Genomic DNA, 27,832 nt, shown 5'->3' with positions numbered 1-27,832 from the left:
TTCACAAAGCCATTTCATACTCTGATAGGAAAGGAACAATACAATTCCCAGAATAATTCTGATTACTCAGATAAGAAAGTGGTGTATGAAATTACCTAAGAATGGACAAAATAAGATTAAATTTGAATTAAATCCTCCTAGTTTCATGCCATTGTTGTCTGTCACTCTTATTTTTCCTACAGGTAAAAAGTTTACAGATCAATGCTTGGATTTATTCACTGAATTTACTGCTCCTTAATTTTCCCTATCCAGTGAAGACTGAGCATTATGCTTGCATACAAAAATTACTGAATAGTTTGTGTCAGCCAATAGTTTGTCCCAGCCATGACACCCCTTCCATTACAGACAAAACCAAGCCAGTGAGATTTATTCCCACCTTCCTTATTGATGAACACGGATTCCTCTCACTATGGAAAAGAGGGCTGCACAATGAAAAGGCTGGGGGAAAGTGTTCACTGTGTGTTAAAAATGAGAAAAGTGACCAGCAGTACACAAATTGAATCATATTTGAATCACAAATTCTGGTGAAAGAGAGGCTTACAGTATTCGTGCCATGATCCTGTACATCTTTACATTACAGCTTTCTCTTTCCCCACGTTGTTTCATGGATAGCTGTGCAGCATCCTCCCAAGTCTTTATATGAGTAACTCCAGAGGATTTGGAGCAAGATCAGAGAAGGGCTATGAGGTTGATAAGGGGACTAAAGCAACTCTCCCATGAAGGCAGGATTAGAAAGTTGGGGCTCTTCTTCCCAGAAAAGAGAAGGTTGTGTGGAGACCTCATAGCCACCTTCCAGTATCTGAAGGTGGCCTCCAAGGAAGCCAGAGAGGGACCCTTTGTCAGGAATTGTAGTGATAGTACAATGAGTAATGGGTAGAAATTGAAAAAGGCAAAATTTAGGTTACATATACAGAAAAAATTCTTTATTATGAGAGTAGTGCTACACTGGCCAAGGTTGTCCAGAGAAGCTGTGGATGCCCAATCCCTAAAAATATTCAGGGTCAGCTTGGATGGAGCACTTAGAACTAGTGGTCTTTAAGGTCACTTTGAACTCAAACCATTCTAAGTTTCTATGATTCTAAGATCCAAAAATCAAATTTGTCCTGCACATCAATGTTAGGACAGCAGGAAAAAAAGCCTGAGTTGCACTGTCTCCAGAAATGTGATATGACACTGAATGTAACAGGACTTTAACAGAGCATACCAGTACCAACTCAAACAGACCTAAGGGCTCCCCCAGATTTTGCTGTCTTGCATTACCCATGAAGGACTGCTCTAGCAGACCTGCAGCAAAATTTTCACACCAGTCATTTCCCTTTTCCTTCTAGCTGTCTGCATTCAAATGGTTAACAACCATTTACTCTGTTCCTACACATGCCAGCAAACTGTCATGTTACTAATTCTTCATGTCATGTCTGCTATCAATCAAATTCATTCCACTCTTTGAAATACACCAATTACCTACCGGATTTCTCTTCTCTTGAGCTCCAAAGTGGGGAAAAAATGAATAACGTCTCTAAAAATAACAGAAAAGAAAATGCAATTCAAATCCGTTTTCTATTTCAGCCTTGCTTCAGACAATATTACTAATGAACTTAAGACGTTTCTTCTTTTGAAAATTGATTGTAAAAGGGCGAAACAATCTCTTTCCACAAGATCAATAGATTGCTCTGCTCAGCTCACAAGCACTGCAAGTGCTAAGAAGTTCTTCATTTACCGTATCCTAAGCTGATTTTACCAAAAATTTATTCTTCCTTCAAGTCATGTCATTTATCAATCAAGTACTTATTTGCCAAGTAGGCTTGAAATATTACTCTCTTTTTTTTTTGGTAAACTTTATTACTGTAAAACTCTGAATTAGAAGATAGTTATTTGCTGAATAATTTTAGTGTTCATTCTCCTTCAAACCTTTAGGAATTTTTTGATAGCTTTAGCCAATGTCAGTTTTATAGTCCTCTGGTACGAAACTCTAATTTTTAGATGTATTAAGTAAATATGCCATTTACAAATACATATGATGAGGAGGTTTATTTTCTTACAAATATCAAATTAAAATGACAGACATCTCCAGTAAACTGCACTTACCAGCCATAAAATTGCATAGTTTTCCATTGTTTTCATTCTGCTCCCTCTTTATTATCTTTTATTATTTTTATAGCTCAGTTTTGATCAGCAGATATGAAAAATAGAAGTATTTTTATCTTCTTTAGGGTTTTTTTGGTGAGTTTGGTTTTGTTTTCCTTTTTTCTTTTTATGCATCGACAGACAGATTCTTCCTGCTCTATGGACCTAAAAGGTGACCCAGTTTCTATATTTAAGCAGCAAAGAAAGCATATTTCCTTTATAAAACAACTTTGCAGCCACGAGAAGTAATGCTTGCTTCAAAATTAAATCTGAAAATTGATGCAGCCTCCAAAAGTTTTGTCATGTACATCTGCTTGCCTCATTTCCTCATCAAGGGCCAGATTCACCTTTATGAATGTTTGCTATCCAAAAGGAAAGCATTTGGATAAGTTACTGCTCTGGATTCCTTTCATAATCATCACAAGGGAATACATACATCACAATACAATTGATCCCCTTTGAAAATACGAGTCTAAAATAAAATTAATTGATTTCTGAGAGATGTCACAGTTGATTGACCATGGAATGATCACAGACATCTACATCTGAGACCACTAACAACAGCAAAATTCATCCCATTTCTATGCACCACCAATACAGGCATTTCACTTTCTATATAAGGAATTTCTTTCCTATTTGAATATAACTTTGTTTAATTTTTCAATTCAGATGTAAAATTCAGGCACTCTTTTTGCTTCTCACTAAAGCACAATATAGTATCCGAGCTCAAGGAAAAAAAGAGAATGATCAGGATGTCCAGAGCATTTCCAGCCTCTGGGCAAAGGCTAAGGCTAAGGCTAAGGCTAAGGCTAAGGCTAAGGCTAAGGCATCTTTCCCTTTCCCACACTTCCCAATGACCTGCCTGTATTCAGACCAAAAAGGAGACAATAAGCTCTAGAAATTTTTTCTTTCTGCTGCCTTCCTTTATACACACCTGGCACCTCTGTACAGTTCTGCATCCATCCAGTCTGTCAGATCCCTTGCAGCTTCTCCATGCTTCCTGAGGCTTGCAAGCAACCCAGAAGACTACAGTGTCATCCTACCAAAACCAGTTTGAACAGAAGCATGGTCTTTATGTATACAGAAAACTGTTCATCTGGCACATACACATATGACAATGTAGGTTTAAAGAGACAATACCTGTACCTAGTGAGACATGGTCCCAGTAAGCCTTATTTAGGTATCCAGCTTTCTTTTACACATCTGACACAGATAGTCTTAGCTACAGAACAGTTGCTTGAAACCATATACTACATTTAGGGCAAATGCACTTTGTCCATTTAAAAGCAATTTCAGTAGGTCTGTACATGGTTCTAGAAAAGACCTTTTTTACTGATTGCCTTGCATACCACTAAACCAGAAAGGGTTTTGAATACTTAAAAATTATCTTACCCTGCATTTAGCTCTTTTGACCAGCAGATCTGTAAGTACTTTAACAATCAGCAGTTTACTTAAAGAGAAAACTTTCAGTTCTGAGTTGTGCAGCGACATTTCCTATCACAGCCTTGGCTTGTTTCCCCTCTCTTCTGTGCTGTGTAAGCAAATGGAAAGAAAGGAAATCCAGAAAGTGGAAATGTATTGACTGAGTTTTATTAATTTCATTCCAAATGTTAGGGAATGTCTAATGAGCTCTCTGAAGTTCATTGTCTTTCAGCTGCTTGACATATTTCTCAGCTAATTTAACATTTATAAACACACACACAAAATGAAATTTTAATGTCATATTTGCATGTAAAATTCTGGCTGGACTGTAAGCTTGGCTTGTTTAAGAAAAGCAAATCCTTATAATGGAAGAATAAAAGTATGCAAAATAATTTCTTGTAAGTAAAATTTAAAAATGAAAAAAAATACATGAAACCCCCCCTCAAAAACCCATTAAAAATTTAAAAAAATGTGCTGAACTTACAGGAAAAGTGTACAACATTTTTCTGGAGTTCTAACATCACTTATGTGAATTTTTTTTTTTTTTTAAAGCTGTTTGAACATTATTTAGTTATTTTAAAAACTTATGATGTTGCATCTCTAATTACCATAAAGATGAGTTAGTAAAATCATAAAAGAAATGTCTTTTTTGTGCAGAAAAAAAGGGAGCAAACACACATAAATTGCTAGTAGAAAAAAACAGAGGTTATTTAGTATTTGTGTGGGCATGGAGGAGACATTAACTTGTATATAGACAAGGGTTTTTTTGTTGCAAGTCCTGCTGTATTGCTGGATTTTAAAGATAAGCATATTTTCAGAGAAACAGCATTTTGAGAAGTCTCAATATGAATAGAAATATAAGTGCTTCTAATTTTCTACTGGCTGACATGATTCACAATGGTAGAAGCATCATATAAGAGGAGAAAACTTGCCTTAAATGGGCACACACCGTCCATAGACTTTCTAGTCAGCTGCCACAATTAGATTTCACATGTCCAGATTTCATTCCTTCTTAAAACAGGTTAAAGAGGCTAAATTTCAGTTCCTAAATTGATATGTCTTACAAAAGTAGAGTGAAAAAAAATTCAAAAATGAGAAAAAATGTAAATATTTATGCCTATTTCAAAAAGTGCTAACCCACAAGGTTGTAATTTTATAGCAAGGCCTAGACAATAAAAAGTGAGCAATGATAAGTATCTATGATCAGAAGTATCATAAGTCACCATAATTGTCTTTGAAAGAGAAGATTTACTGTGCAATTTATTTATTCTACCATACAAGATAGGGATGGGGTACAAAATCAGTATCAGTAAAAATTGCATATAAACAAGGAAAAAGAAGATACTTGTCCCATTCCCCCATGGAACCAAAATGAAAACCAGTTTCTTGTTTTCCTGGGTGCTATTGTTGCCTTTTGCATAATTTTCAGATAATGTACCTTAAGAATAAATCTATGAGGTTTCTTTCTTGGGAGCTTTTATGTCGCTTTTAATAACTTTTGAGTGAAGGTCTCTGAAACATGAAGTTATATGCAGTATATTCAGCCTCTGTAATACAGCCTGTATAGCTCAATTTTTTTTTCTTTTTCTCCTCCACACAGTATGATAACATTCTATAGTGGTAGTAAGACAAAGTGACAGTCCTATTAAAAAAACATGCTAAGCATGGCACACAACTAAGCTTGTGAATGAGGCAACACCAACACAAAATCAATTCTGATTCATCCACCCAAGGGGATCACCCTAATCTCACCAAATAAGGATGCTTACAAACCACCTGGACTAAAGTAGAAAGGCAACTAAACAAAATCCATCTGACTTCCTGACTTCTGCCGCTGGGCATGAGTCACCCATCAACATCTGTGCGAGAGCAGATGGGCTCAGCCTCAGCCAGAGGGTGATCAGGCTGATCTGCCAGATCCCCAAAGTCCCATAATCCTTTAGACCTCCTGGGAGAATGCGTCATTCACCCAGACAGCCCTGAATCACACTGAAAGTGCTATTCTTCCAGCCAAGCAGCTGCTGAGAGCTCACGTATGGACCTTGCAGTTTTCTCTCTGAGAGTTATCTTATGTGAAATGCTTCAGCTGAACTGAGAACTCTGTTCCCTTCCTGAGAAACCTCACCTTTCATCTGCTAAGTCAGGACTTTTCCAGGAGGTGGGGTATGAATGTTTCAGCCTGAAGAGGTCAGAGAACACATACTCTTCCCTTTCAGAGTGACTGCCTGACTATGGGTGGTGCTATTTCCTTCATGAAATAGGAGAGCCCTGCTCAGTAAGGCATGTACCCTCAAACGAGGGACTGCAGCATCTGGTTTCCAAGTGTACAGAAATGTCTAATGAGCTGCTGACCTCAAACACCTACGCCTTGCAAGGTGTGATGTTTCAGCTCTTTCTGATAGCTAGCTCTAGAGATATTCCAACATGAACAGCCCTCTGTGGGTAACCATCTGAGGCACCAGGCTCCTCCTCTCACAGTAGTCAGAAACCAAGAAGAGTACTCTACTACTATCGTAATATCTCTCTGACAGGGAAAGCATGAAATACCTTAGTTTCCAGAAGTGAAAAAGGAGATGTCTGCACTTTTAAGACCTTACCAGAACATTAAAGTTAACCTATAGGTATTTCTCACTGGTATTCATGTTATTCACCCACAAACACTTTAAATAGCAAGGGTGAAAGGATTTGTGCAGTCTTCTGGGACATTAGAAGGTCACCGATGCTGTCATTCCCGGAGCAGGTACTGGTGCTACCACTTGTGTACTCAGTCCTCCTGACAAAAGAAGCAGGTTAGACATGAAATGGGGTCAGAAACAAGTTTGGTTTGTTGTCCTGCTCAAAGAAATACTGAGCAAGAGGTAGCCCTGGGCAGCCTCAATTACACCACTTACATGCATTTGCATATCTTTTCCTGTGCCTTGACCTCTCTCTTTTGTCATCTCTGACCTTTCACAACTAAATAACCACAATTTCTTCTGCCTTAGTCCCAGTTCTGCTGCATCTGTAGCCAAATTTGGAGGGTTTGATACCATTATCTAGACATTCCTGGTTTCTAAGATGTTTCTGATATGATTACCCAGACAGTGCTAGCTCTGCACAAGTTGCGCCCAAAAGGCCACCCATGTTTCTCTCCAATTATGCAGACATTTCTTAAGCAACTCTCCCTTAAACGTCTGTGAAATCCAACCTCCCTTCACAGTGATATCTCTAACCTTTGTCAGATTCATGTATTGTTACCAGTCACATCCAGAAATTCTAGCTATGTCTTGTCCAATAAATTCTCACATCCCTTGCAGTTATCTTCACCTGGGGTCAGGACCCCATCCCCTGTCTGCATCCCTGACATAATTGAGATGTCCCTTGGCCTGCAGACATGAGCCAGCTGAATGTTGAATTGATTCAGCCAAACAAGAAAGAAGATGAACTAGTTCTACATGTGGGAAGAATAGAGAAGTTCAGGTGTGGAGCATCTATATTGTGTTTTGCCATGTGCAAAGCCTAAAGGAGAAAGACTTGGACTTTTAAAATAGATTTTAGGAGCAGGATTCATCTCATATAATATGAGCTGTCTAAAATTTATGTTAAAAAAAAATCTGCATTTTGTTCTGAACACAATGCAAAAAAGCAACAAACAAAGGAAGTTAGAAGTTTTTCCCTTGACTGATCAAAAATATTTTTTTTCTGCAAGTTGCAGGAGTTCTCTGTAAAGCAATGCTGCCCGTCTTATCATCTCCATCAGCTGATTTTTTCACTCTCTTCCTTTTTTTCTCCTCCTACCACCATGTGAAAATGTAAGATGAGTTTAATAAAAGACACAATTGGAACCAAAATCTGGGGCAATAATCTGCATTCCTTATTTCCAGCACTGAAGACAAAAAGAAGTGCAGAGGAATTGATGGTTGTTTACTTGCTTTGACTGACAGAGCTATTGCTTTCTTCCAGTTTTGTAGGTGAAGTCATCATGTTGAGTAAAATTTTTGGGACAGATGGTGGAACTGGGACAGACAACAAAGAACAGATGGCCAATGAGAAGTACCAGAATAAAAACATGTGGTTTGGAGCTAGACAGCTTACTCCTTTCACATGAAACAGTTCAAGTAATAATCTATTTAATTCAAAATTTAAATTTTCTGTGAATGTCTTATAAAAGCTGCACTTAGTAATATATTCAGACAGTTGAGGTCAGCATTTTGTCTTCAGAGGTAAGTATTTAACTTACTAGGGGAAAATTAAATTTACTTTGACTTTTTCCTCTTTTTTCTTTTTTTGCTGGTTTTTTTAAAAATTAAAATACTAGTTGAAAGTGGTGAAAAAATGTTGAAGTATAGGTACTGTTTTTTTCAGGGATATATGGAAAACTTAAAAATACTTTTAAAAATACCGTTCATTGGTTTCCACCCTTCCTACTTGTTCTGCTAAAGAAGACTGGTTTTATAGCTAAAGGTGAAGAGGTACTTGTATCCTCAAGGTACTTGACCTTGAAAGGTCATCTTCATTTGCTTCTGATACTGACACAACCAGCAATAAGGGACACATCTCAAATCCAGCCTTATCCATTTCAGTTCCGTTAGAGCACCATATAAAGAATACAATCAGAGTGCAATAGAGTGGAATCACTGTGTTGTTCAGGTACAAATTTGAAAGGTACTTTGTGATTGGTGCATCTCAATGAGCTTGGTATTAAAGCAGTATGGGATGAGATAAGATGTGCATGGGCCAGAATAAAATCTCTACTTCAAAGAGGATGTTAAACAATCCTTTTACTCTTAAAAATACAAATTCAGTTAAATAACACTGATTTTCATGAGTTGAATTTATATGTGCATTTATACATCAGTGATTCCTCAGTAGTTCTGGTCACAGAAGTTTTAAGGAAGTAACCATTGACTTTTTTACTTTTTACCTGAGAGATCTTTGAAGATCTCTACTGGAGTAAGTTGCAGGGAGCAATAATATCTTTTAAAATTCTCAGTCTTCTGTATTCTTATAAAACAAATTTCATAAAATGAAGCTTTGATCTTATTTGCACTGCTACGAGCATACTTTATCTGTTTCAGTTGACTTATTGGTGTTTAGTGTAGATTACATGATCAGAGTCAGAAATGGTGTGTTTAAACGGCACAGCCAACTTCTGACTACTTATTTTAATGAAATAACCGGGAGACTTATTCAAAACAGAGTGAGTTTAAGAGAACTGGAGAGAAAAATACACCAAAAACTAGCATATCTAAATTTATTTTCTCTCAGACCAAAGTGAAGAAACCTTATTAACACCAGTGAAGTTATTATTTCAAACAACAGCTGTTTCCTTTTGAACTTCCCCTGAGCTTAGCTGAGTTGGTTAGAGCATGGTTTTAACAAAACCAAGGTCACAGGTTAAATCTTTGTATGGGCCATTCATGTAAAATTTGGACTTGATGATCTTTGTGGGTGTCCTTGAACAGAGAATATTCTGTGAAATCTGTGCTCTACACACAAAAAACAAAAATTACAGTTGTGTTGCTCGAACCAACTTATGTCCTGGGTGCTAGGTTACTGGCAGATTTTTGGTTTTGGTTTCAATTCAGGTTCCACAAATACTGATCCACTTCTGCAAACTGCCTTAAATCCTTTTTTCGATATACGGTCCATTTTATAAACGACTGATACGCTGCCTGTCTGACTCAATAACCGTATGTGTTACATATTATGATGCCTGCTTGGTTTATAAGGACACCAGTGAAACCTGAAAAGGTTTGGAGAACAAAACTTCCATGTTATGTAAGCCCAAAACTAAGAAATTCAGCCTTGGAAATCGAGAATCCTTGTTCAAGAGCTAAAACCAGCATGACAGATTCTCTCCTCCAATGTCACAGTAAGGAGTCAAGTTCAAGACGAACTAAATGTTCTGTACATAAATATATGCTCTTTGGCTGAGAATTGATAAAGAAGATGTGGCCTCTAAGTCCTCTCCCACCAGTATTCAACCCTCCCTTTTCCCTCATTTTTCTCCAGCTGGCATCATTCTGAAGAGTGCTCAAACAGCAACTCTTGCCAGACTGCAATCTCTGTGCCCCCTAAACTTTCCCGAAGTCTCCAGAGATGTCACGGAAACATTTTCTACATAGGAACTATAAATTTTGCTGAAGACTCTTCCCATAGTGCATTGAATCTTAAGTGTCCGAAACCTCCTTGACGTGCAGCCAGCTTAACTAAAACAGGTACATCTGAACAGTGGGAGGAGGCAAGCTGGGTACAACAGAGGTGATTTCTGTAAATCCACTGTTCTACAAGATTCCGCAGCAGGAGGATAACATAAGGCAGTTAACATTGTTTATACAACCTACCCAGAAGCACCCCTCTGTTTTGCAACTTGTTAACAAAATTGCTATCAACAGTTATACAAATTTCCCATCAATAAAGATAGGCACAAGTTGTCCAGTTATTACAACTGCAGGAAAACTGTGATTGTGCCAGCTAATCTCTGTACAGGGTATGTTTTATTGAGGAGTCTGAATAGATGCCAATTACTCCCAACTTTAATTTTGAGGTAGAGAAATATTAGCATTATTTTGCACATGGCAGAACTGAGAAAATAAATTGAATCTTCAAGGTTAGTCAGAACGGGAATAGATTAGATTGAAGGGTTACTTCAAATTTCTGTAGACTTAACTGTTATACTATGATGTTTGATGTGATTATTTCTATTAGAAAACTCTCCTGTAAATCAAGGGGAAGTTTTAAACATAAGAAGAAATGTTTGCTGTCCTCAGACTATCAGGTTACACAGTTGGTTCAGCTGCTGAAAATTTAGCTAAATGAGTAACTATTAGTAGTTGTCCTACCCTTAGAGGGCAGACAGGAGAGTTTATTTTCTTTTCTACAGCACCTTTTGGATGGTGTTAACGCTGCCAACACTTCTGTCTTTCCTGCTATGTCAACATGTGTCAGTCTGAATCTAAAACTTTCTCATGAGTTAGCCACTCACACAGTATTTGTTAAATTGATTTTATCTGCATTCAACATCCATGTTAAACATCATTCCACACTGAGGGCACCTCAATAACAGCGCAGCAACAACGTTTAAATATTATTTAAGTCACTCTTCATCTTCAGGATGTATTGATTCATATCTGATTTTTATATTCAGATGGGAAGACACAAATCACCTCTTTCAGATCATCCCCAGATCCTCTCTCAGGTTTGTTATGGTCCACAGGAAGCACCAATGCAAAGTGAAAGCAAAGGAGCTGTTGTCTTTTGGCAACTGTTCTTCAGTGTCTCAGGTGTGGCTCTGGCATGACCACACTTTGTGTGAAATGCTGAGGCTCGTTGGCAGATTATTCTTTCCTATCAGGAGGAGGAGGCAACTATTTCCAATTCCCTTGGTTCCTGTCTGACATGCACTGGCCATTAAACCCTCAGCCTTTCAAGAATGCAATCCTGAGGCCTCTACCTTAAGAGTCAACTCTCCATGCAGCGAGGATTTGTGTCAGTATGGGCTACCAGCTGGGAAAGACCTCTCTGCCTGCCTCCATGCTGGCACTGTAGCTTCTGTTGCTGTCATCTAGTACCATTTTACTTCCTTATTTCTAGAGGCCTAAATGCAATAAAACCCTTTCTTTTTTTTTTTTTTTTTTTTTTCCCCACAGGACATTTTCCCTGAGTATTTCCCACTTGCTTCTTGAGTACAGGAAGGAGCATCCTTTGTGTTAGCTGCTCTCTGGTTTTCACTACTGGAGACACATTTCTTTCAAGTAGGGGCTGGAACTTGACCAAAACTATACAGACTCAAATTCCCATCTGGGAACAGACCCCACATATGCAAAAAAAAAATGCAAAACTGACAGTGAGGTTGCAATAATAGCTTTTGGTGTTTTGTGTTTCTACCCTAACTCATACAAAATATTTCGTTTTCTTGCCTGAATTGCCTTGAGTGTTTCTCCCATAACACTCACTTGTTTGATAAACTCTATTTCCTCACACTTCTCTGTACTGAAGCTTCATTTTAAACATCTTTTCACTTAGGTCATCCTGCCCCCTGTTTCTGTTAGTACACTGTTAATCACAGAAATTACCAAGGCTACCAACTAAATAGAAAATTTGGGCACCCTGTGCCTTCCCAAATAGTAAACCTTTAGACTCACTCATGAGACAGTCCGCAGGCAAGACAAGCACCATTACTTAATGAAGAAATTAAGAATTTAAAATTCTATTCATTGTTTCTTTGTGTTGTGGGTCCCTAAAAATTTCTTCAGTATCTCAATCCCATATAGGAACACGTCATCTTCACATGGACCCATTTTCCTGAATAAAAAGTTAAGTGGTTTATGTTCATATGTAAAAAACCTTCCTTAAATGTTAGTTAAAAGAGAGATGTGTGTGATTACTCAACTTCACTCATTTCCTCTTTATTGCACTACTCTCATAGGTGAGAACATACAAAATAAAGCTAGAGTGGGAAAGAGGTTTTGGTCTCTTGAGAAGAGCTGTTGATAAAAGCTACAAAATGAGGACTGAAAAAAACTAAGGTGCCATGTGTGCTGATAGAGCACAAGAAAGATTTATTGGGAACTAGTTACACAGACTGAATAAGAGGGCTTTTGTCTGGACTGACAACTAATTGACATGAATTAGATTACGAGATAGCTGCCTCAAAACCTTTACAGCCAGAACTGCTAGCAGAGATACCATTAGAGGAAAGTGGCACAAACAATCAGAAAAAAAGAAAAAAAAAAGATATTGTGTGTTACTTTTCGTCCAAAGCTTTTAAAAAGCCAACATGGCTCTCCCTGAGTGGAATCCAGTCCAAAAATGCAGTGAACAAATTTGTCACGGGAAAACATGAGAATTATTTACATCTGTGGTACTGCCATGGCTGGCCAAATTCCTCTCTACACAGACTGAGCTGCATTCACAGAAGGAAGCATAGTTTTTAACTGCCCTGAAAACAGGGTCAGATGAGGTCACTGTGACAAGTACTTGTGACTGTGGGGTGTCACAGCTCTCTGCCACTGCGGTGCACAGACTGCAGAACACACTGTAGTCCTGGGGAGAGGCAGAATCCACCTTTGCTTTCATGTAATTCCAAAGGGGAGAAATTCTCATGTCTGGAAACAAATGCATAATTTATCATCCATAACTTCATATGGCAACAGAATAAATTAACCCAGATGGAAGCCATTACTGTGAGGACACTCAATATTTCAATCTATATTAAAAATATATTCTTTTCTTAGAAGAAACCGAACCGGCTTGGTAAAAGAGTTGTTAGTTTTGGTACGTTTTACATATTTTATAAAGCCTGACACAAATTTCAAATGCCTTCAAATCCTTCAATAGTAGTTTTTGATCTTAGTGTTCAACAGTGTTCTGATTTCTAGTATTCATGAGAACTGATTTTATGAGCTCAAAAAGGAGTGTGAAGTTGAGCTTCACTGAGTTGATTATAATTTTCAGAGTACCGTGATTCAGAAGCAGCAGGGTGCTCAAACACTAATGCTAGAGGCTTAGTTTTGCTTTATAGATTGGGGTATATGCTAAAACATGGACCTGAAGTGCTTTTCTAAGATAAACTTAGATAAGAAAATAAGATAAATGTCTTCCTCCCTCCCTCTTTTCTTCAGCATTTTCAGACAGCTTTCAGAAATATTGTAACTTCCCCTGTTTAAGAGGTAAACAATCAAAGCACCTTGAAACCAAAGATGATCTTTTTTCTTAAAATATCATCTGAAGAACTCTGAAGCCAATAAACCACAGAGCACAAAAGCTGCCTTTTTCATCATCTATCCTGCTGGCCTACTTCACGTGTGTTCCCTCAAGTGAGATGGGAATAAAGTTGTTGCTGGAATCTACAGAATCTACAGTGGTGAATTGGTGGGATTTACTCTGTACTTCAATAGGACCAGAATATTTTTTGGACTGAAGACGTTGAGTCTTCTCTTCAGAAAGCTTAATTACTCAAATTGATAAAAGTGAAAAAAAAAAAAAAAAAAAAAAAAAAAATTTCACCAGAAGATGCTTTAATGTAAATGAAGCAAACTAAATCCATTTTAATTGAAACCAAATTATTACAAAACTCACAAGGAAGAAAGTTTTTCAGCATATTCTATCTTTGACACCACTCTTAAATTGATTCCTTGATGTGAACAAGTTGTATCAGGACAATTGTGTTGATACTGGCTCTTACTAATTTTTTTTTTTTGTTTAGGTTTAGTTTTTTAAACCAGAAATCAAATGCACATAGATAGGACAAAGGCACACAGCAAATGAAATACATTTTTTGTTATGCTTTTACAACAAAGTTGGTCTTGGCATGCTAATTTCTGTTAAAGATGAATAAGTATACGTCATCTATTTTTGGACTTCAGTTGCACCAAGAGCCAATTTTAAATCAGGGCTCAACCTCAACTATACAGATGGGATAAGGTTCCTTATAAGGTTCCTCTTTTGTCAAATAGTTTCTCCCATTATAGCCCATCCAGGGGCAGGGAACTCAGAGCAGAATAGCTGTTTCATGCAACCTCTTACTCTCTTGTCATCAAAAGCTGGTGAAGCTTTCCAGTAGTGTAACCAGAAGAGCATAAACTGAAAAACAAGAAAAACAAGAATCTTTCCAATCCATCTCCCATCACAATTTATTGACCTATACCCACTCACAACTGATTCACTTTCTCTGGTGGGTGCTGCAGCCCTGAGTATCCCCATCCCTGCAGGCAGGACTCTCCTCCCTGGCTGTTTTGTGGCTCCCTCCCTGGTGGGCAATAGTAAGGGAAGTTGTGGCTGGCCGATGAAGAAAGCACTGATAGCTGCAGACTGAAGCACTTCATGCCTAAATGTTGCTTCCTGGTTCACTAGCATGGTACAGCAGTTAAATGATCATGGCATCCATAAAAAGCTACCAGTAAAAAGTTATGCTATGGTGAGAGAGGGAGAGGGAGAGGGAGAGGGAGAGGGAGAGGGAGAGGGAGAGGGAGAGGGAGAGGGAGAGGGAGAGGGAGAGGGAGAAAGCCTTCCCACAAATGCCAAACGTAGTTACAGAACAACAACCAAGGAAGGAGTCTTGCACAGTAATAGAAAATCACTGGGAAATGTCCAGTATGTGGACCTACAAAGCTGTAAGAAACTGAGGTGAACATACAGCAGTTCTCTGGAATGCTCAAAGAACGACCCCAGAGAATATATGAAATCATGCAGAAGTTGTTTTTCCCTTAATAGGTAACATCAGACATTTAATCCAGCCTAGGGCAGGCGTTTACATACTTCTAACCCTACGACCTGCACACCAATGCCCCACAGACTGAAGGCCTCTGGACTGGGCAAGTGAGGACCTGCTAGTCCAGAAGGAGGGAATGAGAATGTCTCTGCAAAGAGTCTCACTTCTCTAGAGCAGGACAGAATTGGGAATGGCTTCTTTGGAAGAGTTCAAGCAATGTCAGCCTAGCAGCCTAGCTGCTCCCTTTCAAGACACTATCCCACAGCTGAAGTTTCAGAGTATTCATAAGACCAGCATCGACAGACTCTCTCTGCCAGTGATGTGGTACAGCCCCAGCATGGAACTTGCACCTGGATTCAACCCCAAAAGTCCAAGATTTGTAGGTTGAACATATTTGTGAAATGCCTCTAATCAGAGAAAAGGCAGTTCTGTGATTGAGCTGGTAGTCAGGGACTCAGAAATTCTAAATTCTCCCGAAGCCTTCTCATTTGATCTCAAGAAATTCACTTCATTAGTCTGTCCTCTGGTTCCACAGTAAACACTGAAAGATTTATTTTTTTTTTTTTAACCTGGTTACCTGGTCTTTCAGAGCCCAAGGTCTTCTAGATGCTCTTCAGAAGCTTTCCCACTGCAGGTATGTGGTGTCCTTATATACAGGAGAGTGATTGAGGCTTTCAGGCACTACCGTCCCATAAATATGTAACAGTTGCTGAAACCTAAAAGATCACACGAAAGCAGAGCTAAGATGACATAAGTTAAAGGTCAAGAAGCTTTTCCAGAAAAGTAAATATTCCAGAAGATATCTATCTCACTTTTTCTTAAACTAAATATTATCTCTTTCTAGTTTTGAGAGGATTAAATGTGGGTTCTAAAAATTTTAAATATTTACAGACAGACTGCCTGAGAGAGCAGCAAAATGCATGTACACAGAAGTCCTTCAAACATTATCCTTCAATAATATCTCTACTAAATTATCGTGTGGAAACCTACAAATAAAATCAGGTCTTGGCAATATGGTTACAAGACTTTGTAACAAGGACATCCTTTCATGTCAAAAGGGAAGCACTTCTGCCTATGTGTTGTTTACCAAGGCTATTCAGAACTTGTGATAATTCCAGCAGAATGTAGCTCTTCTTATCCCCTGATTCAAAGAGGTTTTTATTGCAGACTCAGCAGTGTAGGGCCAGGACTTAAAGCTGAGCGCTCTCATTTTATTCACCAGAGAACAATGGGAGAGACACAAAATCATGTTCAAATATTCTAGACAGTTACACTTAAAAATAGGAAAGAAATTCCCTGCACATGCTGTGGCTTTCATTGGTTATAAATATTTCTAGTGGTCTGCAAGTTTAAGTGTGAAGTACAAAAAGGATCTTACACAGCATTTTAACACCTTTAAATGAAAGAGGCACATGTTTCCTCTCCCGCCGACTTTTCTTATTTAGTTGTTAATCTATTTTGCCTTTACCCCTATGAAGATCTCAGATAATTTGCCATGAAAAGTACTCTTCTCTGAAGGTTAGTGTCAGTATAAATATGAGTAGTCAATTTTTTTATTCCTGAGCTTTTTCAGTATCACAGTAGCACAAGGGAGCATCTAGATATAGCAGCAAAGCTGGATATGGTGTTTCAGCACTTGGAATTATTTATGCCTCAAATTGCACCTCTCTGTATTAAATCATTTGAGATGATCCATAAACATCCAAGTCCCTAAATCAGATTATTCACTTTCTATGTCTTTCTTAGTGCTGACAAAGAATTTCACATGTTCCACACACAAAGCTTGCAGCATTCCCCCATCTACTTTATGTAAAATGTATCACTGTTCAAAGCCCTAGACCAAACACCATTGGGTTTGCAAATTCAGCCACAACTTAATCGGCTGAGAATCCTTTTGCTCAGAGGCAAAAAAACCCAGGGACCCTGTACTAAAACGTCAGTGGTCCTGGCTTTGATGTGTGTCCTCTACTGTTGTACACAAGTGAAGAAGAGATACTGAAGAAAGAGAGTGTTGAAAAAAGATGAAACTCCATCAATTCAAAACCATATAACTTCTGTTCTGACAGGATTGAACGGTCTATACTAGGCAATTACCTCAATAATTAGTCCAATCTTTTCCAAGAAAACTTAAGAATCAAAGATCTAGAGTTGGAAACTTGACCTTTTTGTTCCCCTAGACATAGTCTATGTAAATCTGCATCATTTCCTATAAATCCTCACATATAATGTAAAGGAAATAATCTGTGCTACCATATCTGTGACCAATTTTTTTTGTCCTTTTAATGCATCTTAATAAAAAGCAGGTACACCAGAGGAGAAATAGGACCTACTGGGCTCTTCAAGGACTGCAAATGCTTCATTTAAGGATTAATCTTTTCAAGGAAACAGTACTCATTGTTCCTTCTGAGCTGCCTTGGTCAAGCAGGAGGTGGCAGGAAATCATTAGGCAAAGGATACGTATGGGTCAGAGGTAGTATTTTTGAACTATTATTTTAAAATACTTTGAACTATTTTGAAAACATTTTGGGAAGCTGAAGTACAATTGTGTGCAAGATTCTCTAGGCTGACAGATAGCAGCCTGCTCCCTCCCCTTCCCATTTAGGCACTGACAACCATCTCCTTAGATCATTACTCAGTCTAGCCTGTTTTCCATGTCAGCATCAAAAGCCTCCTCTTAGCTCAATTTTCCTCTGCAGAACTTCCTATTATCACATCACTAATACATGATCACTGACAGCCAAACCTCCCAAACGCTGCTATGAATACCACTATTTTATCTGCTTAATCCTGCTATGGAAAATAATACATTGTGGCCATTTTAATAAGCTCCTTTGTGGTCAGAGAGTGTCTTTCAAAAGGTTCATCAAATTATTTATTGGCAGCATCTTATAATAAAATTCCTATACTCTGGAGTAGTGTATAGACCTATGGAATTTTGTCAAGACACTGACTGAATAATTATACCAAGCAAATAATTACTTTACCAAGCATATGCAATCCATAGGATATGAGGCAAAATTCACTTATTTGTTTACCTCTGTTGTTTCTATCACATTTTTTGCTGCACCCTCGAAGTGGATCATCACTCCATAGCCTGATTCACAAGTGTGGAAGAAATCAGTTCAAACCTGTCCCACATCTTCCTTTCTGTCTGTCAGTCTGCTGCAAGAAGACTGCAGGAGAAGGACCAGTCTGCTGCAATACCCCTCAAAGGGCATATTTTTTTCACCTTGGTAGACACACCAGTGCACAGGGTAATGTACCAATTTCCCCTGCGTAACATGAGAGCTGGAGAGTGATGAATAAACACCAGCAGATCCCATGACTCACTTCCCCGAAGAAAAGGGTAGAGAAAGCCTAGCCCCGTATTTCAGGACTATCATATCTCTTTCAGAAATCAAGATGTGTATCTTCCCCACGAGTCTGCAGAATTGCCTGCCCTCACAGATGAGAAACTCCCTGCCCTGCTGTGCCTGCATGGCTTGTGAAAGGAGCACAGTCTGTGCAGGACTTAACCATTGCCACATCAAAGGGTGAATAGACTCTCATACATGCATATTTATATGCTTCCAGCCCTTCAAAACTATTTACATTTCCAAGCCTCTGTAAAAGTAATAGTTTTACACTGGCTTTGCATGAATGACAATAATAAATAAGTAGTCATTTCTATCACTATGTGTTTGAAAATATAACCTATAGCACATGAACAATGTGCCTGGTTGCACTTTCATTGGTTACTACCAGTGTATCTTTTACATTCTTCAAGCAAGATGTGAAAATCATGTGGAAGCTTTAAAAGCTTACATTGAATTACTTGATTTATATTCTTCCACATACATTAATTTTTAGTACCATGCAAATATTTCTATTGGCACAGTATGCACTACCCTGGAGAATTTAACTGGATTCACAACTTGTTACAATATCCCTCTGTTAATTTAGTTCTTTCACAGTATATATTAACAGATGACTATCTAGTAAGAAAAGATTAAAAAATTGTAGTTTGGAAATTAGATAAAGGTCTATACTATTGCGGCATTGAAATACTGAAAAAACTTTCAGATAGGTTTTTAGTCTGACTACTTGTTACTGATAGACTTTTATCTGGTTTTATGGAGGGTATTATGCATATGTAGTGACGTTGGCTGCAAATCATGGTCTGGACCCAATGATCCAAATAGATCCTTTCTGCATCTATATTCCAATAAAAATGCTATAAAACTAACAATACCACCAAAAAAAAAGCAAGGTTGAAGGTATCTCTTTTTTTTACTTCATATAAAAACTCCTCCTTACAAATAACTAAACATTCTGAAACAAATATTGTTGGGTTTCAGTGAAAATAGAATTTAAGGTATTTTATGAAAGAGCAGCCTTTTTTTCCAAGCGTGGAATAAACAGACAGTGTTTGTTAAACCTTTTTATTCAACCTAGCAAAGTTCTTGCCCTTCTGGTTTAGTTTAATTTTCATTCTCTCTCCCAAACAGGATGAGCTCAAAGCAGTCAAGCATGTATAAAGGTTAAAACACCCTTGAAAGGCTACCCTGTTCTTGCTTATAATCTCCTCCCACAACTCACAAGCCCTGCCTCTTAGCCTCTTTAGTACTGGTTTTAGGTGTCCAGGATCTCTGCATATTTCTTTTAAGTTTCTGAAGGGGAAAATGAAAGTGTCAGTGAGGAACCAGGCTATTGAGGACCTTGCAAACAGACAGGTTTTTTTTCAAATATTTATTTTTCTCATCTTGAGGCCTCCAGGTATGTTTGATTTAAGGCACTGAAAGAGCAACCATTCCTGCGGGTAGAAACTTTTTCACTAAGCAAACAAGCACAAGGATTAGAACATTAGAACCCTAAAAGTGCCCATGTTGCACCACACTTGGTGTTAGCTAAAATTTTCCTGCTAACTAGCTCAAATGAGTTTCCAAGTCAGCTGAACAATCTCACAGATATTTTTGTGACATTCTACTAGCAGCTCTGATACATAAATGGATCTCATTAGAAAGTGAGTGCTGATTTCTAGTGATAACTTTTGCTAGGTTGAGAGACATCTGCAAATATTATGTATTTGGTTATTTTTGTACAAAACCTGCCCTGCATACACACATGCTTTCTTCAAATAAAAGCTATTGAGACCTATGTATTCAGGCCTTGGTTGCAGAATTGCGCAAGCAGCTTTTAAAGGCTAAATAAACTCTTTGCATATAGTGGGCACATGAAAATGTCCTGAGGGACTGCATGATGTGTTTTAGCAACACCACTCCAAGAAAAGGCAACAGTAGCCTACAGCCAAAACCCCTTTGAATAATTTATCTGGAAGATCATTGAGAAAAATGAGTGGGAAGCATGTGAAAAAAAATCCTATAAAAGCTTCCTGTTAAGGGAATGAAAGCCTAGTTGTTCAAGGAGCAAAAATGACACTGATGCCCTCCAGTAACATGGAAGACATTGAAAACCATGCTCCACAATATCAAAAATACTTAATATATTCTGGTTTTATTTCTTAAGGAAGAGACATTTCAGAGGTACGGTACACCAAGCTCTTACACAGAAACAGAGGCAGGAATCCTTCACTTTTCAGGGATATATAAAAGCTATCAGGATGAGCTTATTAAACCTCAGACTCCCCCAAACTGTTGAACCTTCACATCTTTAGTGGCCATCTTCATTCCACAGTCTTTCACAATTAACTCCAGCTCTTCAATGTTTCAGTATTACTGCCAGGGAAGTAGCAAATCTCTGCAGAATCCAACCCACTATAACCCTTTTTCAAAATTCTCTGCTACTGTCATCTAAAGCTGTGCAAAGCCTGTTGAAAAAATTTAAAGCCGTCAGCACTGACCTGGTACATTCCTATCAAGTCAAAAATATGGACCAAGTCAAGTCAATAAAAGTCAATAAAACTATCAAGTTTTTTATTGACTATCAAGTCAATAAAAATATGTTTTAGAGAAAACACACCAACTCTTGGAGAACTTTTGCCATCCAGGAGGAGTGTCAGACTGAATAGGAACCACAGAAGCCAGTAAAGGGGATATCCAACGAGATCTGAAAGTCTGAAAAGATAGCTGTACCCCATTCTGTGGCTGCAGAGAAGGCGGAGGCCAGGGCAGCCCAAATTGCTCAGACTCATGCCCAAAGCTGGAGCAGTTCTCTGAACCTGAGAGACTTTTTGCAAACAGTTTGACAAGTCACCTTTTACTACCACGCCTGATGATGTGCCTTAAGGATGTGGCCAACATCTCCACTCTCGAGTCACCACGGCCCCAGTGAGACATGGATCTCTTGGTGAGTCTTTCAGAAAGAGCCATTACCTCTGCATTACACAACTATACTTTTTTTTCTTGAAATTTCAATATTTTTGGACTTCTATCATACCACTAGTACACACACACATGTACACAAATATGTATATGCGCACACACACACACACACACACACAAACACACACATATATATATATATAATATACATACATCTATATATATATATATTTTTATTTTTACATCAGTGGATCTCCATCATGGCTTGCCAAAGAGTGGAACAGGACAAGAGCAGTAGGGCTGCCTGTGCTTGCATGAGTGCTTAAAGTGTCTTATAAAATAGGAATCAATTAATTTATGTTTTGCTGTTTTGTTGTTTGTTTGGGTTTTCTTTAAGAGAGGAACTTCAATATTGCACATTTTCTATGCAAAGTATTGCTCTTCTCACCTTACCTGAAAAATTTGGCTGTGTGCTTACTACTCCAAAGAAATTGGATTGAATTTTTTGAAGACTGACATCTTGCTTTCTTTTCCACGCTAAGAAAACAAACAAAAAAAGAGTTTGAAGTATTACAAGTATAAAAGAAAGATATTTCTTAAGATGGCTAAAAGCAGAGCAGAGTCTGGTCCAGCAAAACATAGGCTCCAATACTGGAAAATTTATAATTAAATGTTCTTTAAATTGTAATCTTTTTTGTTTAGGACAAGCTGAAATTATTCTTAGTCTCAAGGTTTAGGTTTTTTAAGTAACTGGAAATGATGGTTAGAATTTTCATAGTGAGAGCTGAAGGAACGTGAAGATGTGAAAACAGCAAAATATGGTTTCAATATGTCAAGACATTCCCCAAGGAAACTAGCTAAGGGTGCACTGCAAATCAAGCACAGATTGTTGGGCGATGAACAGCACAGACCTGTGCTCACTAAGTGATGTTCTCAGTCATCTCAGTAACATCTGACTTATAAAAAGAAGCAGTGAATTGGTTAGAGCAGATATGCAACAGAAAAAACATAGTTGGTGGTCCCAGCTTTTGCAGACTGTTGCTTTAACACAGTCAAATAGAACAAAATTCTGGTGATTTATTGTTGGGATACATTTCACTCTCTGGGCTGAATGCCATGAAGTTTAGGGTCAGGGCTCTGTGGGCTGAACTAAACATATCTCGTTCAAACTACTAGGCACATCTTACTCCTAATCTTCACACACTGTCCATTAGAGTCTCTCTGGCCCTACTCTACCCATCATTTACTGCAAGCCTCCACATATGAAGAAAGTAAAAATACTGTCTACCAAAATGTCATACAGTTTTTTCACCCATGGTCAAATGCATTGCTAGCCCTGAAAATCAGAGTGTGAGAGTGAGCAGAAAATATGTCATTACACTCTTGGGTTTACAATAGTATGTCTAGCTAGTATTTCACATCACAAATATCAATGCCTTAAAATGTTGGGACATACTCTTGCAATGCAAGTATTCTCCCTGTGTAAAGGCAGACCTGACACAATGTAAAATTTGCCTGTAGAGAGAGTGGTGAGCCAGCTGCAGCCCTGCTTGCTGTCCTGAGGTGAGGCAACAGGCAGCAGTCTCCTCTGAAAGAGGAAATGCATCCTGGGGTGTCACCACAAGGGTCAGAAAGACAGCTGAGAGAAACCTCTGACTTCCAAACAGGACTATCAGCTCATAATAATTTGTTTTATAGTTGTTGGGTTAAAAAAAAAAATCAAATCAAAAGAACTCCAAACCCCTCCACCCCACCCCAAAAAAAAAAAAGAAAAAAAAACACAAAAAACCCCAAACTACCAAATTCTGCTAGTAAGGGATAAATTAATAGCCTTCAAAACTAGGCTTCAAAACTCCTCCATACTAGGTCTCCTGGGATGGCAGATTAATTCAGCACTGCCCTCTGAATCATTTTGGTGCCAAGATGAGATAAAACAGCGATCTGCATAGCAGGCAACTATTCAGAAGCTCTCCTTGCTGAGCACATCGAAACTACCCAGACTGCAACTCCAGAGTTTTGGCTAGAACTTTCTACTGCTCTATTTACACTCACTAATTCTTTATATTAATAGAGAGACTACAATTATAGCAGAGAGTGAGATGCTAGCCAGGATTCCAGTTACAATCCTTATTTGATAGGAAGTTTATATGATTACATTCAAATTCTAGCAGAGCTAAGTGGGGAGTATTGGCAGCCTCCTGTAAAGCAGAACTGTACCAAGAGATGTGAATAAGAGGCTCAGGCTCCAAACAGCAACACTTTTTCCAAACACTTGTAATCACTACCTGTATTCTGCTTTTCTTCAGCTACTCTGTCACAGATATCTCCTGCTCTGTCTTCAAAAATAATTAGCACCATCAATCACATTTGCTTAAAACACAAACAGAATAAAGGAGCTGGAAGTAATTTAACAAGTGAAAAAGTTTATATATGTAATTTATATCAATACAATAGAGTATATAATTGCAGTATGTTATTCACTGTAGTATCATTATTTCTTAATGTGTGTGTGAGAGCCATGGGAACCCACAAGCATCCTCTTCTCTGTGGTGTTTCTTAGGAGATGTCACATTGAAATCCTCTCCTGCACCACTGTGCTCATTAGTTTGAGGAATTCTGCAGCCAGAGGGAGTGTTGTGGCTGGTTCTTTAAGAAAAAGGCAACCCACACTGGTGTGGCTGCAGCTTAGCAAGGAAACAGTGTTAACACACAGGGACTGCAAAGTAGCTTAATTCCAGCCTACTCCTGGTACTTTGTTGGTGTGTGGTAACAGCTAAGACTAAATACTTTTCATACCAGTGCTTTCATTAGAGAAAATATGCTATAGCTTAGGAATTCTCAAGGAATATATTAGTTCCAAATTAACAGAGATAAAACGTGACTTGTGAGTATAAAGACCAATGAATGAACATTGCACATGGTCAAAACAGGATAAGATAAGCTAAATGTGGCACCTAGAGTCAGGTCAAATTCAGTCTTACTAACAGGCACTACTTTTGAACCTTGCACTCTTTTGTCCTCCAAAGCTCAGCATATTCACAATGGATCCTTTTCCAAGAATTCAGCTGTTTTCTTCTCCTAGCTGGAAAAACTTCCAGTAAATGTAATTTCCTGGATACTATTTAACATTTTTAGCCACATTTTTTTGTCTTTAAATATTTGTAGACCTATGGAGTCATTACAAGTATTTAATTTTTACTCTCTAAATGTTGTTGACTAACACAGTAAAACTGGTCAGAAGCACTGTTCTCTCCCCCCTCTCCTGTGGTGGTGTTTAGCCCATTCTGATAAGAGTGGTGTAATCTGCTACATCCTGAAATTAGTTTTCTGCTAAAAATTTTAACAACCTTCACCTTTTAAAGCATCTGGTGCTGCAAGAGCTTGCAAAGAGCAGCCTTGACATATCATCGTGACACCAGAAATTATAAAACAAAGCAAAAGTAATGGAAAATCCAGAGGAAAAAAACTAGTGAATTGCTTTACTTTTCTTCTTTATTTATGCAACATTCTTCTCAGCAGCATTTAATTCTGTTTTCTCTCTGTTAGAAAAAAATATACCAGCACCACATGTGAAACACTTTCTTGAGTAAGGAAAAATTGGTGTATGCAAGGCAAGCTTGAGATATTTAAGAACACATTAACAAAATCTTGAATTAATTTCAATTTAAAATTTATTTTAGTTTTCATCATTTACTGCTGTGAGTAAAGAAATCATAGTACTAAATCTGAGAATGAAGAAATACAGAAAGTAATAGGAAAAGTTGGTGGCTAAAAAATAAGCAAAACGTAAAATTTGAAACTCCTATGATTCTATATTATTGACTGCACATAAAGTTTTGAGCTCCATTAGAAATAAAACTCCTGGAGTTATGATCAAATTTTTAAATACTAGCATCAGAAAATGAAGCTAAAGAAGTATCTGGAGAGTGAAATAGCTTTGGGTTTGACCTCTAGATTTGTACAGCTGGTAGCATTTGAGAGTAAGTTTACTCATGTGCAATAAAAATCTTCTAATGAACTGAAATCTGCTCTGAAGAAACTCCAAATAATAACCCACTGTTGTTTTAAAATAGGTCCTCTCTCTAAACAGGATTTTAAGACACTGATCAAATCTCTGTAGACCTGTTAGAGTGTTTGGTGCTTTCTCCTCTTGGACATTCCATGCTATAATAGGAGGAATATAAGGAGAGAAAAAATCTCCCATGTGAGAAGCAACGCACGACATGGGTGAATCTCTACAACTGTGTAGCTTTATAGACTCCAGTCTTGTTTAAAAAAGCGGAAAAGTATGTACACTCAGCTTAAAAAAAAAAAGAAAAATGACAATCAGGATCTAAATCACATTGTGTATTGGCCTATACATATAGAGAATTCAAAGAGAAATATTTCAATTTGTTTTCTTTCTCTTTCAATTAGGCACTAAATGTCCACTTGGGAGTCTTGGAAAATTTGCTGCAGACAAAGGAAGCAGCTCCAAAATAAAAATGCAGTCTCTTTTCATGAGAGCTCTCAGTGTTCTCAAACAAATCCCTTGTCTGAGATAATTTGCCAGAAAAGTGTATTGGTTTTAGTATTATTCAGACAGAATTCATAGAACATGTTTTATATCTGACATTAAACTAAATTATGATAGAACATTAAGATTACATTATAACATTTTGGCTCTCTGACAGCCTAAGGCACCTGTTCTGAATAACAAATCCTCTTGACTCTGAAACTTGCTTTCCTTAAACTTCTAATAAATAATCTTTTGAGTGCTAAAAATAAAATTCACTGTCTCTAAAAAAAAAATTACCGAACTTTGTTACCTGCATACTCCTGCAAAACAAGCACGAAACAGATGAAAGTGGAGTGGCTTTATTCAAAGAAAAAGCTGTAGGAAATCACGAGTTTCCACCTCCCAAAGGTTGAGTGGCTGAAAAGGAAAGATTAATTATCCTTCAAAGGTGCCTGTTTCTATAAAGGGAGCCAAGGGTAACAAGTCTATACTTAACATGTAAATATCTGAAGGCAAGTTAGAAACCCTTCTCCTGTGACAGATTTTAACCCTTTGTTGTAACTACCTTTCTAGTGCAGCTTGCAGGATTTTATTAAGTACAAATCTGATGCCTTAAGTTTTAGCTTTCATATTTTTAGATTCTGTACTGCTTAAGTGTGTGACTCTGAACCTCGTATAAAGTGTCAGCAAGTTCTCTTCACAGTTTAGTTTGACAAAACAATCCTTTTCCAGCCTGAGAACCAAGGACACTGTTGCAGCTTCAGGCCCAAGAAGTGTAAACAGCAGCGAATTGAGGAGAGCAGTCTGGGAGGATGGGACTTCATAACCTAAAGCTGAAATTGGGCAATTGACCCCAATATGTAAATGGACCAACACTTATAAAAATGTGAAAACTCATCACTGTGTGTCCATCTTGGGCAGAGCCCCAGCCGGGCTCTTGTGCTGCCCAGGGTGCATCCTTTGAAGGCCTTTCAATAAATACCTACTTTATCCCTTTAACTCTGTCCAGCCTCTGGTCCAGGTTAGCCTCTTTATGCATTAAGTCAAGCACTAGATACTTCAGTAAGAACACCATTTCTCTATATTTTTGAAATAGATAAGTAACAAATTAAAAACCTTCCCCAATCTTTTACCAAGAAACTTAATAAAAAACTCTATTAAATTGCCCAGAAAAAGTGTGAAATCCTCCAAGACATCAAGTCAAGCAAATATCTCAGGGAAACACTATAAGTTGTTCTAATTCTTGCAGCTTTACTAGATGATCAGTAAGGTTCCCTTCCAGCTTACTTTGCATTTTTCCATGGAATAAAATAAAATACATAAATCATTAATTTTGCTGAACTTTCCAAAATCATCAGACTCAATAGGAACACTGTATTTTTGCTAAAGCAGATTTCCTCTAACCATACACAAATCTGTATCTATGTAGATCTCTTTCTACATCTCTGCTCCCATTGAATATGTTCCCAGAGGATTTACCTTCACAAGAAATTTTCTGGAGCAAAACCACCCCTGTTTCCATGATATTCACTGTTTCACATTAAGTTAAAGCAGTAGAGACCACACTCTCCTCCTCCAACAGATATCTTTGTTGGTATTACAGAAAAAGAATGCAGTTGTTCTATTTGTTTTCCCACTGTCTGCTTTGTCAGAAAAAATGGAAGCAAGACTGCCAATAACAACAATAAAATGCAACATTTCCTGTTCTATCTTCTAGAAGGGAGTGACACTTTTTAAAGCTCTGTTGGAAGTGTATTTGTCTAAAGACTAAAACAAAAACCAAAACTGTAGGGTTTAGGTCCCTTTCAAAGATATATCATGCACAGTGACTAAGAAGGTCAGAAGTTACAAAGAAAATCTCTGTGACAGCTCCCTTGACCACAGTTGCCTGCTCTTGCTAGTATAACACTAAATGTTCACTTTTGACAGATATAGGTGGATCATTCTCCTTTGACACAGACTTTCCTTGGATTTCTACCTTCTTCAATGAGAACTTTCCCTGCTTGGTCTATACAGATGTAGAAGTCCCTAAGGCTGAGAAGGCATTTTACAGCTCTGTCTCCAACAGATGTGTTCAAGCATAGTCCAAGATCCCACTTTAGATACGGTCCCCATACATTTATCAGGTAGCAAAAATGATTACTGGCCCCTGTTTTTGGTTTGGGAGCTGATGAGAAAAAGGTTATAGGGTTTTTCTAGACCATGGGAACATATTAAGTATCCATCTGTTTGTGGTGTAGCCTCTTTTCAAGTGAGGAATCCATCAAAATATAAACCTTCCTGAAGACATGGCACTTAAGAAGCAGTTTCACAGATTGCTACAGACAACAAACT

At 37.9% G+C, this 27,832-nt stretch overlaps 1 long non-coding RNA gene across 17 annotated transcripts in view; it reads right to left on the bottom strand.

The window, feature by feature from the left end:
• Positions 1–27,091, bottom strand: part of LOC132325341 (uncharacterized) — a 41,588-nt gene extending 14,497 nt beyond the window's left edge. For 3 of the 17 annotated variants that reach the window (XR_009485913.1, XR_009485901.1, XR_009485914.1), the window contains exons 1-7: positions 25,809–25,971; positions 21,454–21,537; positions 15,318–15,456; positions 6,144–6,319; positions 3,517–3,655; positions 3,059–3,163; positions 1,466–1,516 (exon numbers count right to left, since the gene is read on the bottom strand). This is a non-coding gene — a long non-coding RNA (uncharacterized LOC132325341). Of the gene's footprint in view, positions 1–1,465; positions 1,517–3,058; positions 3,164–3,516; positions 3,656–6,143; positions 6,320–15,317; positions 15,457–21,453; positions 21,538–25,808; positions 25,972–26,977 lie in introns of those variants that run through there. The other 14 variants (XR_009485905.1, XR_009485898.1, XR_009485907.1 and 11 more) reach the window with 14 other exon arrangements.
• Between the last annotated feature and the right edge of the window lie 741 nt (positions 27,092–27,832).

The sequence above is a fragment of the Haemorhous mexicanus genome, chromosome 3, assembly GCF_027477595.1.
Source record: "Haemorhous mexicanus isolate bHaeMex1 chromosome 3, bHaeMex1.pri, whole genome shotgun sequence".
NCBI classification, from domain to species: Eukaryota; Metazoa; Chordata; class Aves; order Passeriformes; family Fringillidae; genus Haemorhous; species Haemorhous mexicanus.
Note: the sequence above shows the minus strand (reverse complement) of the source record. Positions and strands in the feature narration are given on the sequence as shown.